Genomic DNA, 13,938 nt, shown 5'->3' with positions numbered 1-13,938 from the left:
GGCCATGCTTATGTTGGTTGGATCACACGAGGGCCCCAGAGTATATCTCTTCTGATCCAAGGGGCAAATCCCATCTTGCTCGACCATGTCTCGCAGCATGGCTCTGGACAAGCCTGAAACCTACCCTTATAACTACCCAGTTACGGAGTAGCGTTTGGTCGGCCCAAAGCAGATCTGTCACCATCCCGAGTACATGCACCAGCTCAGGTCTTAAGACATAGAACATATGTTGTACTAGAGACTCGCAGATGACCTATCGCTACGTCTCAGGTCTGTCCGACTCAGACCTTGTCTTGACTCGGATCCGACTACCAGATCCTTCCGAGTCCATAGTATCCGGCTAGCATCCAATGCTCCATAGCTAGTGAGACCGAGCCATCCACCATGTCATATGCTAGTCTAGATGGTTGCGCGTCCACACTACCCTTTCGACTAGGGACCTTTTAGGACAGTCATCATACAATGCATAGTCCCACAAACAAGTCACATACTACTTACTGATACACATCATTGATAATGTCCAATGACTATCTTTATTTATAAACACATAGAAAATATCATCATACATGATTTCCTCCAAGGCATTATTCCAACAGTTATCCCATCCATATTCCAACCTGCAAACGAGCGAGGTCGTGAAAGAATCCGGCTTCCCTGATATTGATCTAGCTGGAGTTTAGAATGACTTAGCCCGAGAGCCAAGCCAAATCTTCCCTAGTTTGGCCCAAGAATCGACCATCGTGACATGCATGTTGGGGCCATCCATCCTATGTCTCCACCCTCTCTTGCTCCTACTAATTGTACGCTCACCGTTCAATAGTGACACACTTTGCTCCCAGGCACGCGTGGCCTGGCACACAACGACAATAACGCCGAACATGGGCCACCAATCTGCCATGACTTTGTATTGACTCCACAACAGATGTTGACGGGTCCGTGTTGGCAATGTGAGGCAGAGAACACATCAAGGTTACTTTGGGTAATATCTATGTGTCCATGCATGTGGTATTGGTAGTGTATCGTTATATATTATTCGTTATGAGTGCGATATGTACTGCGCGTAGAATAGTCAAACATCTAACTATGGTGGTAGGCGAATCAAAGGTCGCACTCTACTACTTTTAAAATGTCATTATTGGTAGTTAAGCACTTGCTTGGGTATTTGAATCAAGGATGATGTTGTGTTATTAATAGTTTTTATTTCTGTGGAAGGACATGATGGTCGATAATGATTCATCGAACTAGGATGCTTCTAGAGGCCCGTAATGTACCAAGAAATCAAGAAGGGCCCTACCCTCTGAGAGATATGACATATTATAATGGTGAATTTCATCCGCACTGATGTTTGCTGAAGTCTCGAAGACAAATTAATTAGGATTGGGATTTGTGGCTTGGGAGTTTCACATCAACAATTTCAATAAAACCGCGAATTTATTGGAGATAAATTACATAATGGGATTTGTGGCTTGTGAGTTTCACATCCAACAATTTCAATAAAACCGTGAAATTATTGGAGATAAATAGGATTGAGATTTGTGGCTTGGGAGTTTCACATCCAACAATTGTAATAAAACAATGAACTTTCTAGACCGCTACTATCGTTTAAATATAAAAAATGCTTTTTAAATAGTTTGATTTGCTTACCACATCTGCCATGTGATTATTAAGAAAAAAAGAATTGTATGCTAGGATTCTGGTACTATACGCGTGGAGCAATAACGTGGTTGTAGACTCCACGTCGGACACCTATGTGTCTACGGGGGCACTGGTAATAACCTGAGTGCAGAGCATATAGCCGGAGCACATATCCACTAGTGGTTGGGGCCCGCCACTACGGGCCGCTTAAGAGAAAGTTGTGTGCGCATTTCTCCATCTTAAAAAAATCGTCCTCATCTCAAAATAAAAAATAAATTTCTCACATTATGTAGACGTCACATCACATGAAAAAGAGAAAAGCAAAAGGCTAGAAAAACTTTTCTTAAAAAGAAAAATAGAAAAAGCTTCACTTTCATCTTCTAAAAAAAATCAAAAACTTTCTTACCGTGGCCAACCAACATGCGCCGTGTGGCATAGCTGGTTGACTGCCTTTCCAGTGTGCCTTAATAGGCTTAGTGTCTAGTTGTCCATGCATGAGTGTTGCTTTCAAGAGAACGCTTCCGCTGGATCCCCTTCCATTCACGACTCGGCTGGATTCCACCGCAGGCTGCTGGTGTCGCCCGCGTCTCCTGCATCAAGCACCCGCCGCATCTGTGCGCCTCGCATCGGTACTGGATGGAACACACACCGGTCGCTTGTATCCTTCGTTGATGGACCCCCTTCAGCCAACCGCAACGCTGGAACCCCTTGAGCGAAGCGCATATGTCTTTATGAATGGGCTGAAATAGCTGGCCGACAGCCAGTTAACCAGAGAGCCTCCTTTTGGCATGTGGAGCAGCAGTCCATAGGACAGCTGGGCCAGTTGCGGGAGACATGGATCCAACGGCCAGAAACACATAGGTCGTGGAAATGGACGGCTAGAAACGCAAATCGCTAAGAAGGCTCACATTAGGCTCAGTTTTACTGTTCTAAATTGAGGAAAATTAAATAAGTGATAGTGTGCTTGTGCGGGTGACATAGACATAATCCACACCTTAATCATGGTGTGAGGCGAGCAAGAGGTCGTCTCCACGCGCTTTTACATGCCACTAAAAAAGTAAAAAATAGAGAGAAACGATTGTGGTCATTGATTCGATGACAAGATTTTTTTGGATGTACGTCAGTACGTGGAAGAATGTGGTGGTGTGTAATGATTCGAGGCCAGGGACACCCTCGAATCTTCGAGTGGCTAGTAATCTGCGACGAAACAAACACGATGGCCCACCCAGCCGGTGACCCGTTGTATCATCGATAGCTCGCTTTCAGCGACATCGATCGATCGACTCTCTGTCGCTGATATGTGTTGGAATTAGATGACTCATGGACGAGGTTCGTAGCTGCAGAGACTCTACTGATTGGAGCAGCAGCAATGGTGAAAAGTCCGGAAAGAATCTCCCGCCAACCATCGTAACTGACTGACTGCCGTGGGGGCGCTTCCTCGCTGCGCCACGAGAACTCGTGGCTCGGGGCGTCCCGAGTTTTGTTTGAGTAAGCAGACCAACAACCATGGTCCATTGCCGGAGACAGACAGGGCGGCGACGACGATGGGCATGGGTTGGGTTGGGTTGGGTTGGGTGGGCTCTTTCGCTCCATCTCCTCGGATGATGATGCTTGGACCACCTTGGTGTCGCATCCGCGGCTGAGCTGATCTCAACGGCTGAACTGGCGTTGCAGTCCTGACCTGAGACCTGAGCTACCAGCTACGGCCCAACTTGGCGGCTCCATGTCCTTTGCACTGCTGTCCTGTGGTTCTATGTCCTCCTTTCGCTTTCTTCCTTTCGAATAGTAGAGGCCATTGAGGGGACAGGAAGTTTCTGCGAGCTCATACACTTCTCATGAACAGGGAATTTGAAAAAAAGAAGTAAAAAACAACGTTATTGGTGCTCCACAAAACCTGTTTGAACTGTTTTCGAAAGCTTCTATGGACCGGTTCGAACTGGATTTAGAAATTTCTGTGTTTTTTAATTTTTTATTTCCACATTTTTTCTTCATCTTGAAATACATATTGAACTTTTTATGTATAGGTTGAACATTTTCAGATACACGTTGAACATTTTATAAATAAATATTGAACATTTTTCGGATATACCCATTGAACATTTGTCAAATGCACATTGAATATATTGTTAATACATACTGAACGTTTGTTAAACACATTCATTTCTTTGAATGGTACGGACATTTTCTAAAAATTGTGCGAACATTTTTTTTACACTACATGAACATTTTTAAACATACGATGAACGCTTTTAAAAGTTGAAGTAAACTAAGTTATGGCATATATGTATTTAGAACATTTCAAAAATTTATATATAAAAGGAAAAATAAAGGCTGAATGAACGAAATGGAAAAAATGAAACGTACAAACGAAAGAAAGAAAAAGAGCTAACTGAAGAACGAACAGCAAACTCTATTCAATGCGTATGGTGCAAGAAATAGGTGTGTTCAACCATTCTTGTCAATTCCCTACTATGCCGGCCCAGGTGACATTGTTTCCACCGGTTTTTGGAACTAGAAGGTTACCCTGTTTTTCCGGGGCAGTTTTCTCTGGTTTATCTCAGATTTTGTTTGTCTTTCATTTTATTTTATCTTTTGTTTTTAATTTTTTTAATTTTCACAAATATTTGTTCAAATATTTTTTTTCTTAATTCCAGAACTTTGTGAACGTTTTAAAATTCGTGAATTTTTTCAAATTAACAAACATTTTCAAATTTTTGAAATTTTTTCAATTACGCTATATTTTTTCAAATTCATGAACTCCGTGACTTTTTTTAACTTTTGAAATTTATCTGTATTCATGATTGTGTTTTGAGTTCATGAACTTTTTTCAAAATCGTAATTTACTTCAAATTCGTGAACAAACATTATTTATATCCATGAACATTTTCCGGCATACTTCTTGTGCGATGAGATCCGGCATGCTTTAATTTGTGTAAAATAAGCACCAAAGCTTAATAAAGTAGAATAAGTGAAACTATACTTCAGAAGATGTAAACAAAAATGTTCTCTATGTTCCGCAATATATAACAAATTACAACTAGTTAAGGTAATGTTTGATCGGCAATTATTATATGCCTTGGATGTGCCTACGTCTCAATAAAATTATTTCTTAATCAACTGACATTATCATAAAATTTTCCTTTTATTTAAATATGAAAAAAGAAAAAACAGATGAATCATGGCGTATATCTGATGGTTAGGAATCAACTGAAAATATTTCTCGGTCGATTAAGAAACAGCAACCTGATTTTATATGCCTTACACTATGAAACAGGGAAGTATATAGAGCTGGTCTTGTGGTGCCTTAGAGCATCTACAACCACAAACACCAAAATCCGCCCTTCCAATGCCTGCGGACACGTCTGTTGACAGTGACCAGACATCACAAAATAAATCATTTTCATAACCGGATACCCCATTTGCAAATCCTCAAATCCATATTATTACATGCACGTGAAACCTAATCTAAAGCGGAGCCCGTCCAGCTCCACCGTCCATGTCCAGCGGCCGGCTGCACCCTGCCCAAATGTGGTCCGGTTGCCGGCGTGGTAGAGTAGGACATGCGACATGGAGCGGCTAACGGGAGTTGAGACCCCGCCGTCTCCCATGCATGCCTTACTCTTTCTCATCGGTGTCTAAAACCTTCACGGTGCCGGTGGACAAAGATCGATGATGGATCCATCTTGGAAGGAGCCGGCGACGTCCACCATGACGCGGTTGCGGCGCGCAGGGTGACCGTGCACCATACGAGGTGCCGAAGAATGCGACTCCACCTCGCCAATGTCCGCCTCCCGCGCCTGCTGCCTAGCACGGTGGGCACGTGCGCCATATTTGTGTCGGCCGACGCCCATTTGTTCACCTCCTCCATATTTGAGCCCCAGTGCAACGGTTGGGCATCCACCGACGCGTTCGGACGGCAGATGGACTGCACCGCCTCCGGAGAGGCATCGGCAACACACCTCGCGCTGGATCCATGCCCCATTTGGGCTGACACAATGGATTCCCGACGGAAGGAGTCAGAGCGCTGCCAGCTGCTATGGGGAGGCCAGTTGGGGCGTGTGTTTTTTGTCCGGGCACTGACCAGACAGCCCGTCCGGGCGTTTGGGGTGGGTATGGGGAGTCCAATTATACTCCTAGCACAACGACTTTCTGACTGTCTAGAACAACAAGTTTGGCCCGGCTCTAGTGAGGAGGGTGAGGTCGGTGGCGCGCTTTCGGCTCGTTCCAGTGTTTGTAGTCGTCGCTAGGTGTTTTACGAACATGGATGTAAGTTTTATTATTCGTATGTTCTTTGTACTATCATGGTAAGATGAATAGATCAGAAGTTTCTGGCAAAAAATGAAAACGAAAAGAAGAGACAATCGTATAGTGATTCGCAAAAAAAGTTAATTATATAGCATAGCAATTACCATAAGGTCCAAATGCTCAAAATATAGGCGTGGTTCGTTATGCAATATGAATAAAATTTACATATCTATTAATCTGAATTAGCTCTATGACAATCATGATTAAGGCTCTTGATAATTCCTTCAGAATTGGATACTAGTTCCGGTTGGATAGAAAATGTTCTCACTGACACTCTTTAAGGAATTGCCTACAAATGCATAATCAGCCAATCAAATATTTTCTGAATTTTTTTAGCTGTAGTTTCGCTATAATAAGATATGATTCTCGCGATTGAAACTGACAAAAATGGATTCGTCCAAATGATCGAATCAGGTGACAATAATGTTGCTAGCCCAAAATAATAGAGTACATTTACACTGGTTATTCAGAAGCATATTTCCTTTGTCCTATTTTTCTCTCACCCGAGGAACGTAAACCAGGAAGTGTCTATGTTCTGCTTATTGCGACAAGATGGCTACCAATCGCCCAGACATCACGACTTGGCCGGCCCATTTGGGAGTTGTAGCGAGCGTACGTACGAATTGGATTAGTTTTCTAGGTTTATTTTACTGTACTAGTACAAATGCCCGTGCGTTGCACCGGGCAAAAAAAGGCACAACCAGCTTCATGTGCCATTGTGCATCAGTTTTTATATCCAAATTTAATAAACATCCATAATAAGGTTACACGTCAAAATTCCTTATTTTAAATAAAAGTTAACATTTTCATAAAAATTGGAACACTTTTTAAGAGTAGTTAACGTTTTTATGAGAATTGGAACATTTCTCTAGGAAAGAACATTTTTTTACGGAAAAAAGATCATTTTTTGAACAGGTGTTTTTGATGAAAAGAATGTTTTGTTTTTGGTTGTACATTTCTAGACGGACTTTGTTTTGGTAAAAAATAGAACTTTTTTTTGGGAATTTTTAAGTTTTGTAAACAAATGCGAACATATTTTCTAACAAAGATAGTGCGAACATATGTAAAACTGTGAACAATTTGAAGTTTTTTTTTATTGTGTTAAATTTTTTTACACACATTTTTTATAGCTTTTTTGTTAGGCAATTTTTACAGATGGTTGTTTAATTGGGAAGAGTTTATTCTTTTTTAACTATCTAGGCTTGGCCCAAACAAAGCACTAGACGTTAACTTTTAATAAAATAAGGACGCACGAACTCATCTTGCTCATCGTTCCCCATTCTCAAGTGTCCCTTGTCGATGCGCCTTGCGCCGCCATCCACGTCGTGTCTACCTCCTCTGTCGAGATGGGCCTATCCCTTCCTCCTGTGGCACACCGTAATGGAGGGTTCCCCATGGGGTTGGGAGGGGGAGGCGCCGGGGGTGGCGAGCAGTCGCCGTTTGGTGCCCCCTACCAGCTACGGTCAGAGTTGATCAATTGTTTTGTCCAAGCAGCATATATGACCATGGATGTGAATGAAAACATTAAAAGGCGACAATACTACTTTTTGCCGAATAATACGCCACCGCAATCATGAAAGTCCAGTTGACGACGGAAGCCATTATTGAATATATGAACACAACACCAATAAGATGATCTTTGGACGACAGTGAGATCGAGCCATCCATGCATAGAATTAAACTACAATATATTTGTTACGATATTTGAATCAAGTGCTTTTGTTCTAATTCAAGAAAATGCCAGAACTGCAATATATTTGTTTGGTGATGATTCCCTTGTTCAAAGTTCATGAAAATTTATAAATGGAGGTCATATGGTATTTACAAGATCCATAAACATTCCATGAGCAGTGGAATCTTATATCACCTACTTATAGGTCAAACCCAAAGTTGGGGCAGATTTGAATTCGAATTTGAAAAAGGGCAGTCAAATACTCTCTGGAAACTTTTAGATTTATATTATATACTCCCTCTATAAACAAATTTTTAGTGATCGAAAAGATCTTATATTACTTTACAGAGGGAGTAAGTAGTAACATCTGTGAAATTTTCCAAAATATTTTGTATTTTTTTAGCACCGAGATATTTAGATTATGCCTATGAAGCCTATGAAGGAGTAGAGGAGGAAGAGATATTCCAGCTAATTTTGTTTATTTTTATTTTCTTTCAACCTCTCCTTTGCCACTGACCAGTGGGTCTCCTAGGTCAGTCCATCAGCGTCATCTCCAAGGGACACACGCCGCCTCCTGCCCGGTTGTCCCTTCATCTTTCTCCTCCTCCACTCCATTACCTCACTCCTCACTCCTTTTCTCCCTCCCTGGATCCCCTTTCTCGTCAAGCTCGCCGGGGATGCCGCCGCTCGCCGTTGCAACGCCAGCTGCAGGGGCCGGCAGGATCCGCCAGCCGTCGGTCCGGATCGACGTCCACGCCTCCGGCTCCGACATGCATGCCCGCTAGACGCCGCCGTGAATCACCTCGTTTCTCCGGTGCGTTCATGCTCCTGTGTATTTCCTTAGCTCCATTGTTGCTCCTGCCGTCCCTTTAATGGTGATTCCGGCCGCCGGCGTGCAGGAACCTCTTGAACCAAGGCCACCTTTCTTGGTTCCGTCGGCCGCCGTTGCGACCCCGCCGCGGTCATCGTCCTCCCCGAGCAGCTACAGGGACCATGAAGGGGTCCACGTCTGGACCACGGACTCGAAGCCACGGGTCCCTCCTACAGCTTCCTCGACCGCTGACCGCCATTGACGCCGTCCGAAACTCGCTGTTGTCCGTCCTCTCGCCTCCCTGATCTGTCCGACTCGGCCGCAACGAACAGTAAGGTGAGGAGTCGCCTCTGCCCGCTTCTGCCTGCTTGCTGCTGCTGTTCGTTGCTGGCTTGCTTTGCTGCTTGCTGTTGTTGCCGCTGCTGGCTGCTTGCTTTGCCGCTTGCTGCTGGTGGTTGCTTTGCTTGCCGCTGCTGCTTGCCTTTGTTGCTTGCTGCTCCCGGCGCCCGCGCTGCGCTGTGCCGCTGATGACTCTCCTGCTCGTCATCTCATCTCCCCGGTCTTCTCACCCGCATCCTGCCGTAGGTCCACCTCCTTCTGTATGACGCACGAGTTGTTGCAGTGAGGATACAAAGCAGTCTACCACCGGTGAGCTTCCATGATATGGTGGGTTCTCGATTACTGTGTGGTTTGTAATTTCTTTGATTTTTGTGGTGTTCGTTCAGAATGTATATAATATGTGTTCCTGAATTCGGTTTATGTTGAATGGTCTGGATGAAGGAATTGGGGAATTACGTGCTGACAATTCCTACATTAGCTTCTATGCATTTTTATTCAGAGTTCGGGATCTGGATGTTTATTTGGATTAAAACTGAAGGGTACACTTTATTTGAAATATTACGTGCTGACAATTTCAGGCTATATGAGCTTGTATGCATCAGTTTGAATATGAATAACAACAACCGAATTAAAACTGAAGGGTACATCCAGATCCATTTAGTACACTTCATTTGATGCTGAATGCATCTGAAGTGTACCATTCGGCTACATGAGGTTCTATGCATAAGATTAAAACCTGAATTTCTCATGCAATGACAATTCGGTAGATGTTGAATGTATTTGGATGAATGAAGTGTGCTAACATGTGTACCCTTTTCACATTAAAACTGGAGCATAGAAATTTTATGTTTTTTGAAACTGGGTAAACTCCTGCTCAGTGGATCATTGACTAATCCGGTTCAGTTTGACGGTCAGATTGATACCGCTATTAAGAACAAACAGTGTTATAGTTTGCGTGGAATTCTATCCACCGATGCCAAAATTCAGAATCCTATGGTTCTCTACATATTGAAAATTATATCTATAGGTAGCTCCTAATCTTCATTGTGTTATGTGACATTTTTTTAAACTTTTGTACCTGATACTTTTATCATCATCTCGAACCCTCGGTTGTATATATACCATAAATTATTTTTGAACAGTTGTATACCTTGTACCACCGACTAATATATTCTACTTCTTTCTCAGGATAAAACACCTTTTAGAAATAGCAATCTGATGTGGATATCTTCAGGAATCAAGAAGCGAATGAGATAAGGCAAGTGGACTTCTCATTTGGTCACATGATATGGCAACTGCATCAAAGTAAATATTTTCGTCAGGATTTATTGCCTAAATGTGTTTGTGTAAAAACACAAGAATGCATTTTTCTTCATCATTCTGATGGTAAAAGAAAATATGTCGAACAATTGTTTATCGTGTATACACCTAAACTATTTTGGCGCAATGCACCTGCTACTTGCTTATTCCTCACCATGGCTTGTTCTTTCTTGCGAAAACTTGTTTTCTATTTTGCTTGCGTGTGTAAATCTACTTTGCAGGCCGTCTAGATAATGTTTCCCGTGGTGTGTAAATCCGACATTGTTGTTCTTTGTCCCTTCTTATATTACTCTAGATTAGAATATGTCTCAGGACCATCCCTCAGGATCCCAATTTCCTTCCTTATTTCATCTTTGTCACCTCATGTCCTTCTCAATTTAGATTAGAGAATATATCTCTCAGGATTCCTTCCTTATTTCGTTGCCTCGCTTTCCAGTTAATTAGCCTCTCTTTCCTTCCTTGTTTTTCTGTAATGATTTCCGAGACGGCTTCCTGACACCTAGGAAACTCATAAACGTATATAAATTATGTAGTTTGGATGTAAAAAAGTGAGGTGGGACTACTTATTATCTGAATCAATTTGTATTTTTACAAATAACACATGCTAGCTTGGTTGGCCGTGCTGTTTTTGCTAGGCGTTAGGTTCAGAGTTCGAGTCTTGTCACCAGCAAGTATTTTTGCCTCAAATTGGGGATAGGTGGGCTGGATTAATTGGGCCAATTTGTGTGCGCGCGTAGGCCCACCTGGGGCGCCAGAAAGGCCCAGCCAGAGGCGATAGCAAGGAGGGGACGTACCAGAAACGGATCGAGCTGAAAGCGAGGGTCAACGTACGATAAGCTGCGTGCGAAAGAAACTACCGTAAAAAAAAAGATGACGACGTACGACCAGAAACACTCGGTGCTTTATTAGTAGGGATAGGGAAAGATTTACATGGTTTTCAATAGGTTCCCTTATATTTTTTTATTAAAAACAAAGGACGACGATTACTGCCACACGTGTGGGCGTTAAGGGGTCTGCTCACACGTTTTGTATGGTGTCTAAGAGGACCAGCCCACACGCCTACGTGTGGGCAAAACAACTAGCGTCCACCCGCCTCTTTTTTCCCTTGCGGTCCCTCTCACACGCCTACGTATGGCAAAATGCATAACGCTCACATGACCTCTCTCAGCCACATACCTCACGGTCCTGCACGCCCCGCGTGACAGTCACCACGCATCCCCACAGTTGCCATGGTCCGGACCCTCTTCAATGTACGTTTAACTGTAGTTGTCATGTCGCTGAACTACAGTTGCCATGTCGGATAACTACAGTTGCCATGCATGGTTGCTCAACTGCAGTTGCCATCTCAGGTCAAGTGCCATATGCCATTTTGAACAACTGCTGCTGTTGCCATGTATGGTATGGTTTACTATAGTTGCCATGATTTGAAAACTTTAGAGGTTGCCACCTACTAACACTAAGCAGTTGCCATGTATGGTCTGGTTTACTACAGTTGCCATGATTTAAAAACCTTAGGAGTTGCCACCTACTAACACTAGGTAGTTGCCGTGTAGCGCTACAAAGAGACATGGCAAAACACCATGTTCGGATAAAAGAGAGAGTTGCCATCTGCTTACAAGCACACTAGGACAGTTGTCATGTACCCTGCAAAACACATGGCAACTGACATGCTCAGGTAAAAAAAGAGAGAGTTACCATCTGCTTACAAGCACACTAGGGCAGTTGCCATGTACACTGTAAAACACATGGCAACTGGCAGCTTCGGTGTGGGAGAGGAGACGGGCGTGTGGGCGAGATGGCAAATGCCCACACACCAGCCCTTGTGCGTGAGTGAAAACTGGCGTGTGGGCGAACTGATAAACGCTCACACACCGGCCCCTCCGTGTGGTGAAACGGACGTGTGGGCGACCGGGTGAATGCCCACACACCAGTCCAATCCTACGTGGCACCACAAACATGCCAAGATTCGTGCACCCACAAACGGATGCGGATCTTGGTTTTTACTTTTTTTCTGGTTTCTGTTTCTTCCATCTCAATATTTATTCTATGTGCTACTCATAAGATAACACCATTGTATATGCCCGTAGTAATCATCCGTCGCAAATAAGAATTGCCTGTAAAGCATACCGATGTGTCGCGGAAATAATGATCTTGGTTTTTGGGAAGCTTCAGCCTGATAAGTAAAGGAAACACATGTTGTTAAGAATACACTATGTGGCCTTTAGCCTGATAGTTTTCAGTTAAATCACCTGAAGATTGCATCATAAATGATAAAACACCCGACTCTAAAAAAGATGATAAATCACACTCATATGTTGCTTCCTCGAAAATAATAGCCTTACTTATAAGATAATTTTAGATTTGGAGATTTTACAAGCGCGCGCACACACACATGCACATATGTCATAGGCAAGTGTGCGCGCGTGCGCACCCATCCATACACTCGCACAACACTTCTCAAATATTAGAATCGTGGAGTACTAAGATTAAATAAGTTGATGCATGTGCTTCACTATCAACTATGGGCAGATAAAGGTGACCTCACACTATGCAAATATTATGTTTTAATGAGACACATAGAGCATTTACACATGGAATTTTATCTGTAATGGGCTAAGAGTACAATCACCTCTAACCATGAACCAATTGTGGTCCTCCCTTAGGGTTTCACTTGTAAAAGCAATGTGGCTAGATTTGCATTGTTTCTCCCATCACCATAATCTACTTAAGACGGTTCAACAAGTATCAGCGTCTTAACTCATTCAAACCTAAATAAAGTTGTCATTAGCCATACATCACTTAAGTCAACCTTTATGTTATCAACAAAAAAAATCACTAGGGAGTGCCACATAAAAACCACCGTCCTCGCCACACAATTTAATTTTGAGTCCACCCAACACGATTTCATATAGACAAACTCTTGGTACCAATCTAGAACATTGTACATATTTAGTTATAACCAAGTTATATGCTTATATTCAAAATTTCTCCTAAGATATTGAAGAGATGTCAGTATCTAATTTATTTTACTTGTATAAACTAAGCCCTTGGAAACTCAAGATGGAAGCAAGTGCAATCTGCTATTGTGGACATCTTTAATTCACATGATTTTGAGAACCGAGACATTTTTTAACAATGTCATCCCACTTGATTTCTACGAGGTTGTATTTACATTAATGCTTATTTTGCTGGTCGTATGAAATATAAAATAGTGTTTCCGAGAGGCCAGAATGGATGCAAAATAATACAGTATGAAGGAAATCGTTGGAACATTCATGTACTATTGAAGCCTACAACTTGAGCAACCCACACGTGGAAAACTTCTATGAAGTCCAATTCTTTGAAATTTGAATAGTTTTCTAGTCACAAAAATGTTTCTGATGGACATACTTATTAAATTAGATGACTTAGAACAATAATAAGAATCAATTCTATTATTTTAATTAAGAGTACGATCGATAGTTGTCAAAATGTAATGTTAAGTTCTAATATTCATGCATTAATATACTAGGTCATTGCCATTATGAAACAAGACAAGTACTTTCACTTCATAAGTTAACGGTATGCCTGAGCTAAAATGATCTGGAAGTCCAAACAGTGAGTTGGGTTCCTTTCGAATTCAGTGACCACAACACAACAACTCACAGTAAACTTGAGCTTTTATTCTAATTGAAACAACACATATGCGACCGATATCTCTGGCCTAATAAATTAGTGCATGAACCAATAAGCATTGCTTACCGGAAATAGTTTCCTGTGACATGGAATAAAATCTTTCTATGGCCAGCTTAGAAACAATATCCTTACTAGATATTCATTGTTGCATTAGGTAGGGGGGGGGGGGGGTGAATGACTA

The 13,938-nt window shown here is 42.4% G+C and overlaps 1 long non-coding RNA gene across 2 annotated transcripts; it reads left to right on the top strand.

Moving 5' to 3' along the window:
* The first annotated feature begins 8,107 nt into the window (after positions 1–8,107).
* On the top strand, positions 8,108–10,235 carry LOC109764256 (uncharacterized). Of its 2 annotated transcripts, XR_002233139.4 has the most exons (4): positions 8,117–8,426; positions 8,512–8,759; positions 9,009–9,089; positions 9,951–10,235. It is a non-coding gene; the product is annotated as an uncharacterized lncRNA (long non-coding RNA). The 2 variants fall into 2 exon arrangements; XR_012188198.1 differs by having other exon boundaries at positions 8,108–8,426; positions 8,512–9,089.
* Positions 10,236–13,938: the final 3,703 nt, after the last annotated feature.

The sequence above is a fragment of the Aegilops tauschii genome, chromosome 1, assembly GCF_002575655.3.
Source record: "Aegilops tauschii subsp. strangulata cultivar AL8/78 chromosome 1, Aet v6.0, whole genome shotgun sequence".
Taxonomy (NCBI): domain Eukaryota; kingdom Viridiplantae; phylum Streptophyta; class Magnoliopsida; order Poales; family Poaceae; genus Aegilops; species Aegilops tauschii.
Note: the sequence above shows the minus strand (reverse complement) of the source record. Positions and strands in the feature narration are given on the sequence as shown.